This window comes from Symsagittifera roscoffensis, chromosome 4, assembly GCF_963678635.1.
Source record: "Symsagittifera roscoffensis chromosome 4, txSymRosc1.1, whole genome shotgun sequence".
Lineage (NCBI taxonomy): Eukaryota > Metazoa > Xenacoelomorpha > Acoela > Convolutidae > Symsagittifera > Symsagittifera roscoffensis.
The window spans coordinates 47,290,480-47,305,491 of NC_087065.1; positions in this window are offsets into that span (position 1 = coordinate 47,290,480).

A 15,012-nucleotide genomic window follows, 5' to 3' on the forward strand; every position below is an offset into this window, starting at 1 on the left:
CGGACGGCTATTACAATACTGTAAGCCAAATCCTTTTAAGCCGAAAGAACACCAAAGTTAAAAAAGAAAAACCAAGTTAAAGTGGCCGAAGGGGAGCGTTAAAGCTGTGTTTTCCTTGAAACTGTGATGTGTCATGGAGCCGAATACCCGAATAGCCAACGAAACTCCAGGAAGCTAAGTTATCAGTTAACACGCAGTTTTGGTTGATGACTCCCTACACTTCCACTTTTTCCAACTTCGCTGAAGAAGAGCCTTCATCGCCACCAAGAAGGATTTCCCCTCTTGCTCTCAGCCTTTCTCATCTGTGAAAAAGGTTCGGAAACTATTGTGGTTGCAAAATCTTTACAATTCGGAAGGCTTCTTTTCTTCCCTTATTCGTTAATCATTGCTTACAAATTCTGTTTTCTTCGTTTTGTTCAAGTTTTTGTCATATTGTGACAGGCGAAAAACTTTTTTTTTCTGATTTTTGCGGTTTTAATTGCATCGGAATTCCAATTTTCTGGTGTCGTGCACATCCAAATCGATTTGAAAAAAAAACGACTATGTGCATTTCTGACCTTCATTTTTTGATTCAAAATCTAAATAACATCATTAATCGTTAGATTTAACGTATCGTATGTTCTTTCTCTCGTAAAAAAAATAGATTGAGTCTTGGTCTAATGGCACATATTTTCCAAACAGCCCGCTCAATGCCTCCGTGAACCTCAAGTATCTCAACAAAATGAAACATTGCCGAGGACAGAACTTACAAAATCACACCAAAGTTTTTTATCCGCATCACATCAACTCATTGTGTGCTTTACTTGGCACCAAATTGCATCGCTATAGCTTTCTAAAAATGTCACTGCTCCGCACAACGAGAATATGTACTAATCTAAAAGATGTTTTTTGACTTCAAAATTAAATAGTATGACTCATATTAAAAACTTTTTTCGTATGTTTGAAAAGTGTTGGGACTCAGAATGGTTCGGCCAACCAACTAACTAAAACAATTGTACAAGATCTTATGTTTTTTGGAGTTGTTTTTGTTTGTGTTAGTCCTGATTAAAAACAATTAGGAACTTTTGCCGTTCGAAAAGAGAATGAGTTTGTCACCGCAAACAAACAGTTCTCATGGTTGATTGAAAATTTTTACGCAGACTGAAGTACTAAATATAGAAATTCCACTCAATCTGTTTTGAGTATTTAGTAACTGTTCTCAAAAACTCGAAAAAAACCATAGTGCAATTTCATATTTGCAATAATTGTACTCAGTTGTAGATTTTGGAGATTAAGTGGGAGAGGAGGTGGGTGTTCTTTTTTAAGATAAAGGACTAGAGCATCAGGTCTACATTTTATGTATTAACGTTGAGCATAGAGTCTTAAATGAATTAGGACAGGGAACAAAATTGGTAAAGTTTCATGGTTTGTGTAATGGTAAGAGAATGGTAGGTAAAATGATGTTTTTTTTCTGACTGTTTTAAAACTGCAGCGCGTATTATCTAATTGGTAACAACCAATGATATGTGACGTTAAGTTTGTGGGAATGAAGTTAATGTATTATTTTTCTTGGTTCATGATGAACCAAAGGTAGGGATTTTCTCGCAAACATTTTAATTTTTGTATCAAAAAAATGAATTTTTTTTCATGAAAAATTTTAAATTAAACTAGAGTTTGATATATTTTGACCTATTATCTTCTTTCAAAGATAATTTTGCCTCGTGCGAAGTGCTGGATCTAATTGAAACTATGCTGACACCTAATGAAACTTCGAAAAATCTAAATTTTTGAGAAAAAAAATAATTTACAAATTAAAATATATAAATCACTGCATCGTGTATATAGTAAAGTTACAACAATACACTTACAAACATAAAACTACATTTTTACATAAAATAGTTATAAAATCCAAAACGTGCACATCCTGCAAATTGTTCGAGTTTCTCTGGTATATTTGGAAGAAGAAAAGCTGAAAAAAAGCCGAGATAAGCAAATTATCAGTTTTTGTAGTTTTCTGGGAACCATTTATCAATACTTTTTCGTTAGAAAGTATTGAATTCTTCTTTTGTTACCCCAAGAATCAGCAAAGTAGAAGGCTTTATCCAATCAAGTTATCACAATCCAGTGTTCTCCTTTATCATTGTTTGGAGCTCAGTTGATGATCGCAAAAGACTAATTTGTTAGTTGAGGTACTTTATCAGAGTGAAAGGTTCCATGCACTCAAACCCAGTCTAAGGCCGAGACAGAAATCGACGATGAGCAATAGCAATCTTCCGAACAAGACTTGACGAATCTGCGTGTCTTGGAATGGCTGAACAAAATGACGTCGCACCCAAAGGAGACCAGTTTCACGATTCAAGATGTAGACGTTGAGAGTATGAAATACATAAAAACCGAATGGGATGATCCTTCCTGGGCTGCCCAGGAAGGGCAATTACTCATTCTTGCATCCAGCCTCGATTTAATATCCGGTATGCGATCGACGGTGACGTCGATGGATATTTTTGTCCGGGGAGTGGGGGTAGGACTTACCCAGACTGAAAAATTATTGATGAAAAGTTAAGAATAGCAAGAGATACAGGTGATCTAGAGGCAGAAATAGGCAAAGACTATAAGAAACCGGACATAGGGAGAGTAGTTGAGTCAAACTTTAACTTGCCAAATGATTATCAAAGTAGCATAATATTGACAAATAGCAATTTTATACTCACAAATAGAACATTTGCGATAGCGATTACAACGGACATGAGTTTTAGGAGAGCGTTAGCAGCGGATTTTAAGAGAGAATATAAAAACATAGAATTCCTTTGGAGGCAAAGACCAGGAATAGGAGGCGTAGCAGCCTTGCCTCCGGCGGCTTCGCAGATACCAGGAAGGTTTTTATGCATCTTTGTGACGAAGGCGATGGAGAAGCGGCATGTGGACCCAGAAAACTTGGTCTGATCCTTGACGAGACTGAGAATCTTGCTTGTGGAGAGGGAGGTAAAGGAACTCTCGCTTCCAGTATACGACCAGAACCGAGGACGACTGCATCCACAGGAGCTATATGCACTGATATACGTAATCTTATCTGATACTAACAAACATGTATACTTACATAAGAAGTATTATTTGAGTATAGGCTGAATTTAGGTTACATGCAGGAGGTGTCATACTATGTGTGTTGTGTGTGATATGTTATGTGTTATGTGTTATGTTAATAGGACCCTGGGTACGAAGGGATTAGTGACCATGAATAATCGAATGACGATCTTAGGATTAGATCCAAATTTTGGACTGTCCTTTCTTAGTTCGAAGTCCAAAATTTTAGCAATAAACTGTTTTTTAATACATTGTAAGATCAAAATTTTTTTATCTGACTGTTTTAAATAAATTTTTATACAAAATTAGAGTAACGCTGACAAATGTGATATTCGTGACCTCTTTTCTAGATCCTGATTGATCATTTAATTATTCATCAGATTTCAATTGAGCAAACTGATAATCAAACCGAATTTAACGAAATGGACAACTTCGATTTGAATGGATCGATGGACCTAGCGAAGGCATATGTAGGACCGATGATAGATGCGATCGATTGTCGGCTGATGGATCGAGACTTCGCTCTGGAGGACCCAGAGGTAGTCATGTTGTTGGTCGCTTTAATAAACAACTTAGGGCATGATAACCGTCCGTGGGGACCGCCCCACGGATGTCGTTTTGATGGCCGCCTGTGGAGAATGAGGAGCACTTGACCGCCCGATCAGGAGGGTAACGAAGTGGAGAAACGGGACCCTTTCAGGAAGTGACTGGGCGAACAAGCCTGGGTTGGAAAGCTCCAGGACCTACCAACCAGGTGAGATGACTCTACCAACCAAGCCTAGGCCTGGACTGAGAAGAATGCATCAAGAGATGAACAGCGAGGCTGCCTCGTCTAGTTCACAACTGAGAGCAGCTGTGTCACCAAAGAGGGCGAGAGTAGAAGAAGAAGTTCAGACGAATGAAACGATGCAAGATCTAAACGGAACAATGCAAGAACTGGAGAACACCAGAAGAGAGCTAGATCAAGTGACTAAGACTTTGCTCAGTATAGAAGAAGACAGGAATATGTGGAAGAAACAGTATGAAGGTTGTAACAAGAAGCAGGGTCAAGAAATAGAACGCTTGAGGCGAGAATATAAAGAGCGATCGGAACGGCTGGCGTTGACGACGGCAGTAGATAAAGCAATACCTGCAAGGAATGTTCCTCGTGGGCAGACCCCAATGGAGCTTCTAACGCCTCGCGAATTAAGTCAAACGATGGAGTTGCGAACCCGGACTACGGCGGGAAGAGTGACGATCCCGGACCCGTGTGATAACCTAGGTGACCCAGTCGTGGAGCAGGCAGTACGGAAGTTGATAGACACAGCTGGACGACTTGTAGCTAATAAGAATGCGCCAGGTTCCGCGGTGACTGCACCCTATGGAAGAATCGACGACATGGGCAGAGTGGAGCTCTCCCAATAAACGATAAAGAAAACGGGAGCTGACAGTGTCACGTTACCAGCAAGGACCTCTGGTGCCCCTTGGAGAAAAATAAGAGAAATGCCGATGAAGAACGTGTCCCGAGTGTTTGATGTGCAGAAGAACAACCAGGTGAAGAATAACTTCACAGGAGTTTCCGATGCGGATTAGCGATCCTGCTTTAATCGATCAACTTGGAGTCCGGCGATAAACATGCAACAACCGCCGCTCGGGACATCTCAATTGATACAGATTTATGGATCAGGCCAGACTTACCACTGATGGACTACACTCTGATAGTATAGAAGGGCAAGCCTGGATGAACCGAGTCTTCCAGGAGCGACTGGACGAAATGGAGGTCGAGCTCTTTGACACGGGAGTACTAAAGAAAGAGGAAACGACGAATGATTCGACACTCTCAACCTTCGTCCCCCCCCCAACCAATGTATGCTTCACTGGAGATGCTGGATGTGAGGAAGATACACAGAGTCACCATGATGATGGGTACGATTGATCTTTCTCGAGGGGAATCGAGAAAAATGACGCAGTTGCCAGAGAAAGTGAGCTGCTTGTTGCAGGAGGCGAGGATCTTTTTAGATTCTACGATACTGACGATTTGCAAGGTGTCATACAATATGATTTTAGGTGACAATGGACTGAGAATGAACAAGAGGGTGCGTCACATCAATGGGTAAACACTCGAGATCCAAAAGAGCAGTTTTCTGACGTTGAGATTGCTGGATGTTGCCCACATCATGGAGGATTCTTTACCGGGCGGATGTTCCTCTGATGCCATCTATTTTGATCAACCCAAAGGCGTGGAGTTGTTGAATAAGGTCTTTCAGAGGCATATCAACAATCTGGAGTCAGATTTGCTGGAAACTGGACAGTTTATTTTTGGCCCACCTCCAAGACCTCTTTCTTCCCAGTTAGCCGGTGGAAGAAAAGTTGGTTGAAAGAATCGATTCTAGAGACAGTTCCGCGAGTTGCAGGAGCAAGCAGCCGGGCTCGACATCTGCGGAAAAACAACACGATGGATTTTTGGACGCCGCAGAACTCGGTGGTGACTTCTGTCGTAGTGGTGAAGAGGGGCAGCGAGAAAAAACTCTCAGGAGAAACCCTGCCTGGCAAGAGCAAGGCCAGATACCCAGAGAGGGTAAGGGACCTAGACCTGAAGGAGTTGGCTTGCCGGCAAGAGTTGATGGAATCTCTTGTGCTCAAGAGCTTGTCTCATGGAGACCTATGCAGTCATTAATGGGTGGACTGGCTGAAAACGCATAAGGCGCATTTTTCTCGAGGGGAGACCTTGGAAACGGCGCACCTGACAGTTGTCCCGAGGAGGGCGATCTTTGGTCCAATCAACTATTGACCATTAAAAGAGCTGGGGAGTCCATGTACAATCACGGAGCCAGCAAAACACCGCACGGGCCTAGCCAGAATAAGGGTGGCGATACCAGCGCAGTTACGCAGGATGGAGAAACTTCTGGATTCCAAGGCCATAGGGTATCCTGACACACTGCTTATGCGGGTTCAGAACTGTCAAAAAATGCAAGATACGGAGTGGAATTTAGAGTGTCCAATATGGCTAAGGCACTGGCTGTCTTTGATCGTTCGGATCCGGGAGCCGCTCGAGTGATAATCATCGCGGTTTCGGAAAGCGCTGGAAATTCGGAGAAATCGTTCTGGCCGGAAACTCTCATATACATTTTACCGGGGGCTAAACTGAACCAGATGTTGACTCTGGTGGTAGCAATAAAGTCAGAGACACCGTGCGAGCCTGAGCTGCTACTGTTTGCGGGGATGAATGACCACCTGCATGTAGTGATACTTCGGGAGCCCTTGAAGAGCGGGGAGCCCACGCCGAAAAAGATCTGACAGGAAGTGCAAACGTTATTCTCCACGAAGAACGAGATACAAGAGTTGATTGCGGTCAGGCTGAGATCGAAGACAAAAGTGGTAATCACGTTGTCGCCAGGGTAGGCGAGCATGCCACCTGCTCTTCAATTCGTCTACTCGGTGCTGCTCTTAATAGCGTAAGGCAGCGGACTGTGTATGCTGTCGGCTGTCCCTAATGGAGAATAGTAACTTAAGAATTTGAGGTCGGAAGTGGCTGCAGCTTGGGCGGATACATCTTATGCCTTGAGAGATTTTTACGAGTTTTCGGATGATGTCTTGATAGTGCTTGATGAAGTGTTGTGCTTTTAGATCTCGATTTTGGCGGGCAACTGAAGTTCAAACGAGAGATCAACGATGACCATTACCTGGTCAACCATTTGACCACAAGCTAGTGTATCCAGAATTTGGAACTCACAATTGTGAGCTCCACGAGCAGCTCGAGGCGGCCCGAATATGACCGGAGAAATGTGGTGTACGCTGCAAAGCAGCTGCAGAGGATTGTGTATCGCCTCACTCAAGAAAGAGGAAGATGGCCATATCTGAGCCGAGACTAGAAGATGTGGGTGACGAGATGAAGGAGACAGCACCATCCTTGATAAAGCAATTGTGGAAATTCATGCAGAACCAGCGCGAGCGAGCGGAGAAGAAGGGTTTGATTGTTGGAACGTTTGTCCTTCGCGAACAACAGGACCATCAACAGTTTCTGGAAGGATCATGCCGGAGGATATTTGAGAACGAGGAAATTGTATTAGATCTTGGGATTTTTGAATCCTCACTGGGAGAAAAAATCTAAGCTATCTGCAGAAAAGACCAACTTTGAAATTTTCAATCAGGACTACTTGAGCATGTCGATAACATTTTTGCTGGTTTTATACCTGGTATTTCCTAGAAGCTTATTCAACATGGGGCCAGCCTTCATGTTCAGTAGGGGTGTGGAGACTCTGAGGATTGGTGGATATTGGACCCTGAGCCTCTTGACATATGGGAATCTGGCGGTATTTCGTCGTCATCGTCTGATGAAATGTATGGACCCGATGTCCATGGCTAAAGTTCACTCAAGTCTTGAAACTTACTCCTACAAGTGTGGCTCGGGATTAAAGAAGCTCTTAATAGAATATCTTCGGATGCAGAACAGACACTTGACGAACTGAGAAACACACCTTAAAAAACAATTTCTGAAAGTAAATGGAGGTCTGAACATGCGATATTATCCTCTGGGAGTAGTGAGAGGGCTGTGAGTAGTGATTAATTGCGTCTATGGAACGGCAGTGACCTATGCCTCTCCAGATCCTTTAATTACGGCTAAATAGCCTGCAGTGATAAATGTGAGCGTAATCAGCGTTCTAGATGGGACCGCACTGAATTAGTGCAAACAGGAACACTTGAGAGCTCAAATGAAGTGGTTGACCTAGGAAATAAAGAGTCTTTCGCTGGTGCCGTCGGTGCAGGCCAGAAAGGTTGTGGATCGAGAACAGATAGTGTTCACGCATGGCTGCAATCCCTTGTTTATTGGGTTTTTCCCCTTTGCATACTTTCACACCAATGAGATTAAGATTATGTCTTGAACGGACACAGTAAGAATCATGCGGTTTCTCATGTGCGTGATGTGATAGTATGCTTGAGAAGGCCGGGTTTGAGAACAAGGACCCAGTGTACATTGATGGTCGGGTCATATAGGAGGGAGGACACTTGGGCCTGAAGGTGGAATTGAGGTGCAGCACAACGAGGCATCTGGCACTCTACGGGTTCGAAGAGGCAGAGTTGCAACATGAGGGACACACGCTTGACGCGGCTGGCGCTATTTACATACTCCTCACGAAATACAAGAGACCACATCCGGTCACACCTTCACCTCTGTCAAATGACACTCCTAGAGATAAGAGAAATCTTCCCATGGAGAAAAAATTTAAGGATGCCTTGAAGCGAGAGTGCTCGGAATTGACGGAAGGAGAAAAGACGAAGCAAGCTCTCAGTGAACCCGAGGATAGCATGGACATGAGAACGAAATCAGCTGAAGAGGCGGCGGTCCGGAGGCAGAGTCCTGACACCACAAAAGATTTATTACAGGACCTGAGTGAAAAAGAATGGGCAAACATGGCGACGGCACCAGTGAGATCCTCTCGAAAGAATCTGGAGTTGCAGCTGTGAGTCAGTCAGCAGATATGGGCAGTGTATTCTTGAGTAACACGAGTAAAGAGAAGAACACCTTCTCACCTTCTCACCGAACAACCCAACGATGTTCTTGAGTACTCTGGATCAGTACGGATGGCAAAAGTTCTTGACAGAATTCAATCGGAAAGTGAAAAGGAAAGTAAGTGTCGAGGAGCTCAAGGAGAATTTTTGGGACTTGGGACATAGTGGTGGAGTTAGGAGAGCCTGTCTCAATGGAACTGGACTAGACAAATAGGCGAGAGAGGAGCTGCTCAGCAAGATGATTCGTATCCGGGAAACGAGGCCAAAAACCGCACCTATTTCCTTTGAAAACAGCTCATAAAAAAGTGAAAATAAAAAAATTAACACCAAAATTACTAATAATGACAAATCTACTATAATAGCTAAAAGTATTATTATACTTAAGGCTAAGAAGGGGTAAAAGTTATTTGAGACAAGAAAACAGGGAAGTAAAGAGTCAGTGGAAGAGTATTGAGAAAGGAGACCTCTTTGGTGATGATTGTGTCCACGCCCCCAAGCGAAAAGTCAAGGTCAAGTAAGAAGAAGCGGTAGACGGAAAAAAGGAGTCACTCAACGGAAGCACTGTCAGAGGCAAACCTAAAAAAACACCTCCGATGGTTTTGGCGACGTGGAGGACTGCAGCCTATGGAGACAGTTCGGCTTCAGAAACTAGTGGAGGTGATGGCTGCTTGGAAGGTGCACCAGAGCCGGTGGCTGAACAAGACTTCAAACCGCAACAAGTAAAGAATAAGAGAGGATCCACTAGTTGACAGACTTGGGAGGTGGATGTCGGCAAGGAATGGGTCTCGAGCCAGCACCAGAGCGTCGGTCAACAAACAACGAGCGATCCCCTGGAGAAAGGCCTCACGACGAACACGGCTCGTTTTTGGTTGATAGAACTGGACACGATGAAAGAGCTGAAGAGTTGTCTGAAAAAGCTGAATCGGGGAGAATCCAGCAAGCGCTGGAGTTGGGCCATGAAACAAAAAGCAGAAGTGACTAGAACTAAGGGACGAACCTGGTAGAAATAACTACTGGAACAGTTCGCGAACGAGATGAGGGCACCTCCATCCGCTAAGCTTCTGAAGGCGAACCCCTCCACCAGGACTGAGCGTCAGTTGCTGTTCACATGGTGTCTGGCTGGGGTTGCACTGGAGGGTCTGACTTCGTGCGACAAGTTAAGGATGGGCGATAAAGGCCTACACGTCTACGTAATGATGATACAGCACATCTCACGAGACGATTTTTAACTGAGTTATGCGAGGAGGAAGAACGCTGCTTGTTTCTTGCGATGGATCATGTCAGTTTGCTTGCTACCAGAAGGCAACGAAAAATAGGGCGTTGGAGAATAGAGTCTCGAGTATCAACCTGAATGTATACCAGAACGCCGGGATGGAGAAGGACGATGATTCCAGGCAATCTCCTGGGAACCTTGCAAAATTTATGAGATCCGAAGGTTCTCGAACAAGAATTTTCGACAGCAGCCATGTCGTGCATCGTGCCATGATCGAGGCGGACGGATACTCGAAGTCTTCCAACCGGGGAGAGTATTAGTATATTTCTGGCGTCATGGTGATATCATACAACCGTTTCTTGAGCACAGAAGCAGAAGTGGCGTGCATGAACTTTGAAGTTGCAGAGTTACTGAAACTTTGGAAGGAAAAGACGATGGAGAAAGGGAGAAGCCGAGCCTGGTTTTGTTTCTTGAGAATTAACCTGAGACCATCAGTGGGCCATGATCAGAGAAGAGAGTGGAGTTGAGGCTATGTGCTGAAGGCAACGAACTGTTCGCGAACCTGGGGTGGTCTGGAGGTTGTTAAGACCTTCTTGGTAATTAACCTTCTCATACATCCTCTAGCGAGTTTGAATGAGGTGGCCACAGAGCGGATAAGGTTGTAACCAGGAAAAGATGAGGAACTAGGCAACTTAAACGTGATACACAAGCTGATCATGAAGAGTCTAAAGACAAAGCGGATAAGGTTGTAACCAGGAAAAGATGAGGACCTAGGCAACTTAAACGTGATACACAAGCTGATCATGAAGAGTCTAAAGACAAAGCGGACAAATCTACAGACAAACTGCTCAAGAAGATGAAGCCGCGCACTTGTCTCGATCTGGCAACCGGAGACCAAGGACACTCATGTGACGGACGATCGTGAGTGAGAATTCAGTCATTCCAGAGAAGAGACTTGCCACGCGGTTCGGTGATGTTGCGGAGGAGAAAAAGAGTGAGGTGCAAACCTTACGTGATTGTTATGCGAGTACCACTGTGAACTTGGCGACGGCACTAAGATTCTTCTCAAGAACGTGTAGTCTGGAGTCGCGAGAGATGCTAGAATCTGAACACCATCTATTCACGGCGTTGCGTGTAAGATCCTCGCCTGCACTATTGCAGATGATTCACAAATACATCAAGGGATGGAAGGTGGGCTTGGAAGCAAAAATGGGGTTCCCGGTGAGTGAGGCTGATAGCTTGCCAATGAACGCGAAATCTTTGGTGGGATCTGTGATGTCAAACTTCTGCGGGAGTCATTTCCCATTGCATATGCCGGTGGTGGAAGTGACCAGCGAGGGAATGATGATTGACAGGGAGAATTCCAATGTCTCTGAAAAGCAGAGTGCGAGTAGCAAGGTTCTGAATAATGTCCTTTTTGTAGACAAAATTGACTCTATCCATACGAAGCAAGCTGATGGAGTTCGAATCTTTGCTTGAAGTATCTGAAGAACTCAACCTCGGGAGTATTAACTTGACACATGGAGACTATCCATGTCATTGCGTGGCACAGACCGTGTGGTATCCGGAGCAGAGCAAATTCTGCTTGTTATGTAATATTGAGGAAATCCGTGCGATAGGGTTACCAGAGCACCAACAGAAGCTGACCTTCTTCGTGGTAAACTCGATACTGGCACTGCGATGGATTGAGGAGACCGTGATCAAGTACCGAGAGTCCAAAGCGCCGCCGGTGGAAGCGACAACTGCGATCGAGATTGAATGAAGTACAACAGGAGACTTGAGCTGTTTGAAACTGCTTGCAAGGTGTTCGCCATACCGGTGGAAGTGAAGCGTGTCTGGAACCGTTTGCATTTTTTTTGTATGTGGGTCAGGGCGACATTGACCTCTTGGTTGTACGTCTTGACAGAGAATCACCTGAAGAAATATCAAAAGGAATATGGTCATTTCCTGTCAGAGTTAGGCCCAGAGGCTTTCAAGAGGCTGCTGCTTATTCGTCGCAATTGAATAACCACGGGGTTGAAATGGGTTGGCAAAGTATCAAGAGACAATACTAAAGAGAGAGAGAGAGAGAGAGAGAGAGAGAGAGAGAGAGTCAATACTGCAGGAAATTCAGTGGCTCACAGACATGACGACAAAGCGCGATGAGGACAACGATCTTGAGTCCGGGGAGTATGTGCCAGTCGGTCATATCCTGAGGTCTTAACTTGATTTGAGGGGTGAAATTGTGTTTTTGAAAAATTTGAATTGCCCATGTCAAGCTCAAGCTTATCGCAACATCTGAAATAAAAAAGAGAAAGAGATCAGAAGAATCGATTAAAAAATTTGGGAAAGATGAAAGATAATCGCTCTAGAGTCAAATTGCTATTCGCAATTTGTTTAATATGAATTATTTCGAGTAGAGCTGCAACTTTCCTGATAGAAAACGCCAAGAGCTATTGCGAGAGTGTTATTACTGGAGCAAGGAGAACACAAGATCCGATGATTATAGGGACTTTTGCTTGTAAATTCATATGTGACCTAAGCGGACGGTTATTACAATACTGTAAGCCAAATCCTTTTAAGCCGAAAGAACACCAAAGTTAAAAAAGAAAAACCAAGTTAAAGTGGCCGAAGGGGAGCGTTAAAGCTGTGTTTTCCTTGAAACTGTGATGTGTCATGGAGCCGAATACCCGAATAGCCAAAGAAACTCCAGGAAGCTAAGTTATCAGTTAACACGCAGTTTTGGTTGATGACTCCCTACACTTCCACTTTTTCCAACTTCGCTGAAGAAGAGCCTTCATCGCCACCAAGAAGGATTTCCCCTCTTGCTCTCAGCCTTTCTCATCTGTGAAAAAAGTTCGGAAACTATTGTGGTTGCAAAATCTTTACAATTCGGAAGGCTTCTTTTCTTCCCTTATTCGTTAATCATTGTTTACAAATTCTGTTTTCTTCGTTTTGTTCAAGTTTTTGTCATATTGTGACAGGCGAAAAACTTTTTTTCTAATTTTTGCGGTTTTAATTGCATCGGAATTCCAATTTTCTGGTGTCGTGCACATCCAAATCGATTTGAAAAAAAAAACGACTATGTGCATTTCTGACCTTCATTTTTTGATAGGCTATAGCTTTTTAAAAATTTCAATGCTCTGCACAACGAGAATATGCACTAATCTAAAAGATGTTTTTGACTTCAAAATTAAAAATTTTGACTCATATTAAAAACTGTTTTCGTATGTTTGAAAAGTGTTGGGACTCGGTACGGTTCGGCCAACCAACTAACTAAAACAATTGTACAAGATCTTATGTTTTCTGGTGTTGTTTTAGTTTGTGTTAGTCCTGCATAAAACAGTTAGGAACTTTTGCCGTTCGAAAAGAGAATGAGTTTGTCACCGCAAACAAACAGTTCTCTTAATTTATTGAAAACTTTCACGCAGACTGAAGTACTAAATATAGAAATTCCACTCAATCTGTTTTGGGTAATTAGTAAGTGTTCTCAAAAACACGAACAAAACGTGAAATTTCATTTTTGCAATAATTGTACTCAGTTGTAGATGTTGGAGATTAAGTGGCGGAGCGGTGGGTGTGCTTTTTTAAGATAAGTGACTAGAGCATCAGGTCTCCAATTTAGCGTAGAATGGTAGGTAAAATGATGTTTTTTTGGAAACAATTGCGGCGCTAATTATCTAATTAGTAACAACCAATGATATTTGACGTAAAGTTTCTGGGAATGAAGTTAATGTATTATTTTTCTTGGTTCATGATGAACCAAAGGTAGGGATTGTCTCGCAAACATTTTGATTTTTATATCAAAAAATGAATTTTTTTTAAAAAAATTTCAAATTACACTAGAGTTTGATATATTTTGACCTACTATCTTTTTTCAAAGATAATTTTGCCTTGTACGAAGTGCTGGATCTCATTGAAACTATGCTGACGATTGATGAACCTTCAAAAAATCTAGTTTTTTGAGAAAAAAAAATAATTTACAAATTAAAATATATAAATCACTGCATCGTGTATATAGTAAAATTACAACAATACACTTACAAACATAAAACTACATTTTTATATAAAATAGTTATAAAATCCAAAACGTGCACATCCTGAAAACTGTTCGAGTTTCTCTGGTATATTTGGAAAGAAGAAAATCTGAAAAAATGCCCAGATTAGCAAATTATTAGTTTTTGTAGTTTTCTGGGAATCATTTATCAATACTTTTTTGTTAGAAAGTATTGAATTGTTCTTTTTTGACCCCAAGAATCAGCAAAGTAGTAAGTTTTATCCAATCAAGTTATCATGATCCAGTTTTCTCCTTTATCATTGTTTGGAGCTCAGTTGATGATCGCAAAAGACTAATTTGTTAGTTGAGGTACTTTATCAGAGGGTAAGGTTCTATGCACTCAAACCCAAGCTCAAGATTTCTTAAATATTTTCTACCAAGTAAAAACTACCCAGCCTTTGAACTGTTAGCTTATTAACATCTGAAAACGGTGAAAATGTCTGTTTGATTTTACAATTTAGGAAAAAAGTAAGATTGGTGACTTACTCGTTTTCGGGGAATGTATCAACAAAGTCCCATATACAAGTCTTATGTAGTGGACAAAGGTTATTGAATGCTACTTTACAGTCTATATTTTAGTGAACTCTCGGGTTTTTAGTTAAACAGCTTTCATTGTCTAATTTTTCTGGAGATTTAGGTCTGAAGAAAAACAAAAAAGATAGTGTAGAGGCAATAGCAATGAAAATTTCCAGAAATTACAATATTTTTATAAACGCCTGGAAAATCAAAAAACGATTGAATACTTCTATCGACTGTTTCGAAATGGTCACAATAAAAACTTGATAATTTTTCTCCTAAGACTTCAAAAAACTTCTAATCTCAAGCTTTTTTCATTAATCTTTAGTTAATGCAACTGTGCAGCTGCATCCTGTAGTGAATTCAAGTCAGAAAAAATATATAGTGACTTTGGAAGTTTTCATTAGGAAGAATTGGAAAATCTTTGTTAAACTGCATCGCCTTAATTGTTGTAACACAGGTGCACAAAAAGAAGTTGTGTCTATTGAAAGACTTGCTCTTGCACCCTATAAAAATTTGAGCTCTCTCAAATGAAACTGTTGATAGTTGAAAGGATTTTCTGAGAAGATCCGGCAACAGCTGAGTTTGTATTCATTGCAATTGCTATTTTTCCTATTGGAGCGCCATTGAACATGTTTTCCTGTATGAATTGGTTTTGACAAGATGGAATGAGACAGGTTCTCACTATACTTTCCCT